The following is a 4648-nucleotide window of genomic DNA, read 5'->3' as shown; positions in this document are numbered from 1 at the left end:
CATTTATCATCATTACAGATCTGTTTATGACAAAAACATATCTATACTCTGGGTGATTCTTATTGGGCTGACCTAAGCCATGTCCAACCTGACTCAATGATTTTTCTAATTCTCATAAATTAAATGTTGATAGATATTGGTGGCTCGATGCGGACTATCTTTAGTATGATTAACCCTTTCGCTGCGGAGCGCACAGAAACGAATTGCTCTCTGAGCAGCCGGCGTAACAATGGGAGATCGGTCGCGCGGGTGGCACAATGCACAGAGAAATATATTATGTGGCTGAGCGCCTAAAGGCGATGTCGCAGCAAAAGGGTTAAATCATTATACTGTACTTTTATTTGAACTCTGTAGTAGCTTTCAACTGCACATCGTTCTACTATATTGAAAAGATATTAAAACTATAATACATCATAAAGTGCATCAATGTAACATGTAAAAAGTAAAAAATATATTCTGTATAAAAACAAAATATTTGCATAAAATATTAATACACTTGATTGCAATTGTTTATTTCTTAGACACTTAATTAAGTATATAATTTATATTAAGCAATATTTAGGTTCAATAAAATCACAGTGATGTAGTATTTATCTATCGCCAATCTCAAAATAATATTAATAATAGTAAATTTAAAAGTCGTCCGTTATATGTTTATAAATGTATTATCGAGCCAATCCTAACGGCACTGCAAGGCTAGGTTGACTCACGACAGAGGTGGAGCAAGCTCCTATCTTCCGTCAGATTCCAAAAATCAGTTTAATATTCTGACTTCCCAATGGGAAGTGTATCAGATATTAAGCTGATAAGAACAGATACTACACTTTGATCTTAGCCATAAGGCCGAGAAGCGATAACAATTTTCACTTTGCCTACCAATATAACATCTCTACCTCCTAAATTTTCCAGCGAGAAACGGCACCTTGAAAATACCACCTAGCGGTGGTACCTTCAAATACTTTTAGCGACTTTCGGCGTAGAGTCCGTTCCGTCCGTAAAGCATGATTTTCCGTCTTCTTATATACTATGAACAACGTTGATCTTGTCACGTAAAATAACAAAAAAGTAAAAAAAGAAATTTAAGATGAAAAATAAAAAAAAGAAACTTTATTTTTTTCTAACACTTGGTTTACAATTTACCTCCGAGCTCTAGGTGTGACTTTTTAAGATTGACTCTTACAACTCGACTTCCGATTGGATTCGGTTATTTTTCTTGTGTCACCCCTCAATATCCCCACTATCCTCGAGTTTGTTAGGCGTCCGCGACTGTTGCCACGCACGCCTTCTTCTCGAACATTCAGCGGAAGAACCGTTGGGATATTGATGGTTCATTAGGCACTTCATTTCGGCGATATACATTGTTGCCGAGTGCCGCCACATCTTTATCTCCGGTTTTGAAGTGAGCCGGTCGTGACAATCTTTTTGTGGTGGCAAAATTACAAAAGTATCCTGAAGCTCAAGTTTGTAGATGATAAAATTCATTTTAATATTCGTTTAAATCTGATCCTATATTTTGCTCGCAGACTTTAGTAACAAAGCGTGCCTTTGTTCCTTCTTCCTCCTTTGTGTCTAATTTCGTAAAATATTAGCTCTCTGATAAAATTAACTATAGATAAATCATTTAAGTCTCAGTCATAGAACCGCGTTTCAGAGACTGCGAATCTGTTATCGTAGAAATAGTCTAATATTTTTTATATCAAATGGTATCTGTATCTTACATTTTCCATATCCTGCACAAAGTTGTGCAATTTATCACAAAATTTTCAAATTTTTGATTGCAGATTAAGATATAATATAATACATAAAATTTTATCTCTTCCCGAAGGCAATTTGAACTCTGTAGTACTTTTCTTGATAACTGTACATCTTTCTTCTATACCGAAACAAATAAAGATAATAAAACTATAATACTTGATAAAGTGCACCGTGAAATCTTTAAAAAATTAAAAATATATTCTTTATAAAAATAAAATATTTACATAAAGTATTAGTACATTTGATTGAAATTGTTTGACTATTAGTCACTTAATTAACTACAATTTATATTAGGAATTATGCAGGTTCAAGAATATCACAATGGAAACACACATTATTGTATTTTACTTGCGTTGTATTAGGTTAATTAACGTACAATAAAGCTTTCCAATTTTGACTATTGTTGGATCTGCAGAATACACAAGTGTAATTAATATAAATTTTTAGTAGTTAAAGGAAGTAGTAAATAAATAATTTGAGTCAGATATATTACTTTTTTCTGTAAGTATTTTATTTAAATACATTAAATATTTATTTAAACATGTTTGACTTCTACATATTACACAGTGCACTTAATAATGCTGTGTTAAAAAATTGGCCTAGATATCGGCTTGCGCGAGTATCTTGTTGCACGAACAAAAAGAAGACACACGATGTATGGCACCTTACCTCGTACAAGTCGTATAGAACAAAACTCTGACACTTGACTACGTAAACAATCCTACGTAAACAAATCCTATTAAGTGTTAAATCTGCTTTAAAAAGCGCTATATGGAATTTTCGGGTAGAGAATATTAATGTTTCCTCGAATCATCTATCTCTATAAATAATTAATAAGCAGAATTAATAATACACACAGTGGTCCTCAAGTGCGCAGAACAAAATTATACACGCACCGCGAATGTTTTAAAAATCGTAATCTTTTTATGTTACTTTTTATGTTTTATGTTAAATGTTCAATATGATCTTATCTGGAGCTTGAAAGAGTCGTACAATGGAGCCGCACATTTCACCGTTGTTTCGTGAAGTAAAACACTAACACAGCGACGAAATTTTTTATTTGAAATTTTTTGTTAATGAAAATTTCATCAACACATTGGTGAAATTTTCCTGATTAAAATGGCACCAAACACGATACTATCATATTGGTGCTATATAGATAAGAAAATTGTAGAGTTGGATAATATACGATTTGATACGATACGATGCGTTTCGCGCAGTTATCGCCACTGGAATGTTGAAAATAATGGAAAACTGGCTGCTCTCGGCTATTGTCAATTATTTCGAATAACACTAACGTTTGTATGAAGTATAAACATGTATGATCTCGGAATAAGGTCTTAGTTCCTCCCGTGATTAGAATGAATTCACTACCTGCTGTGTTAGTAGCAGCCTCCTAAATTTTTGTTCTACGCCAATTAAGAACCGAGACAATTTCTTTTTAGGGAAAATGCAATTTTGGGGGAAACAAAATTTTCTGTGTTAAAAATTAGAAAAAAAAAACACGATATACAGAAGTCTAGTTGAAATAACAGTAAAACAAGTTTCAGTCATGCGGATTTTAATCGATGTAAATCCAACAGAATTTTCCCAAATTTTATGACTATAATTTTCAGTCTTAATAAACAGTCTTCTTAACTAGTGGATACATAACATTATCGATATATCGGATTAAAAAGTCTTTTGCCCACGAAAAGAGAAAGAAAAGGAAGATAAAGTAAAAGGAGCGCAGAAGAGGTACAGTGGAAGTGAGAACGTATGAAAAAGGTCGAAACTAACAGCCGGTGTATATTGATTGGCCAAAAGATTGCCGGTTGAGATCGTTTTTCCTTGCAAAATAGTTGCACTGGTTTGTCTAATTCATTACGACTACCATCGGCTGAATAATTGGAACAATTGGTAAATTATTTGCCGTCGCACCGCCTATCGTTTCTCGTTTTTATACGATATGCTTCTTTCAATTTACGATCTAGAAATATTCATAGGTTTCGCGGCTGGTCTCGTTACAAGTTTTTGTGACATCAGCTGAGTGTTGCGCGATAATCCTCGCGCTTTAGCGACGTCCGCTTGCGCGATAGAACTTCTGGCGCGTCTGGAACTCGACAGTTAGCGTGAAACATATTTGGAATATTATAATACTTCGAGTATGTTTATAAATATTTATAATTATTCCATAGACTTTGGAAATCTTACTAAATACGAAGGATTGTAATTGTAAAGGAATAAAATACCAAAACTTTGGGATTGACAAGTTTAGAATCTTAATGCTTGAGACGCCAAAACTTAAAAGTCCAAAAGCATAAAATTCCAAAGCTTAAAATTTCGGAATCCCGAAGCTAAAAATCGTAGAATTAATTAAATTTATCAAAGAATTAATTAAATTTATTAAATAACTTACGGAATAACAAAAAAACCCTTTGTTACAATAATGGATACAACAAATTATAAGCTATAAATAATAAAGATATAATAGTTTAAGAAATAACAATAGAAAGTAAACTGAATAAAAAGAAGGTTAGAAAATTAGTAGCTATGGATGACGTTATATACAGATAGCTTAAATGTATAAAAGATCTACGAAAAAAGGTCGGCAGCATCACAAAAGCGGTTAGAGTTTACATACGCAAACGATTGACACAATTATATATAGCTCTATGGCATAGAGCGTGCAATGAGTTGTAGGTTCTATCCTTAGAAAGAGCGATTTCTAGATTCAACGGAACATAAAATTGCAATTGACGTATAATATCGATCAGTTAATTGATAATTTTGTAAACAAATAGTACATCAGCTATCGAAAGACGCTGTCTATATCCCTGAACACATTTCAATGAATTTACAATTGTAGGATCTTTACTACAATTAGTTTATTTACAATAAATGGATTAATCAG

General features: G+C 32.9%; 1 non-coding gene across 1 annotated transcript; it reads right to left on the bottom strand.

The window, feature by feature from the left end:
* Nucleotides 1-663: 663 nt before the first annotated feature.
* LOC122576807 lies at nt 664-855 on the bottom strand. Its single transcript, XR_006319901.1, has one exon. It is a non-coding gene; the product is annotated as a U2 spliceosomal RNA (small nuclear RNA).
* Between the last annotated feature and the right edge of the window lie 3793 nt (nt 856-4648).

Source organism: Bombus pyrosoma, linkage group LG16, assembly GCF_014825855.1.
Source record: "Bombus pyrosoma isolate SC7728 linkage group LG16, ASM1482585v1, whole genome shotgun sequence".
In the NCBI taxonomy this organism is placed as follows: Eukaryota; Metazoa; Arthropoda; class Insecta; order Hymenoptera; family Apidae; genus Bombus; species Bombus pyrosoma.
Note: the sequence above shows the minus strand (reverse complement) of the source record. Positions and strands in the feature narration are given on the sequence as shown.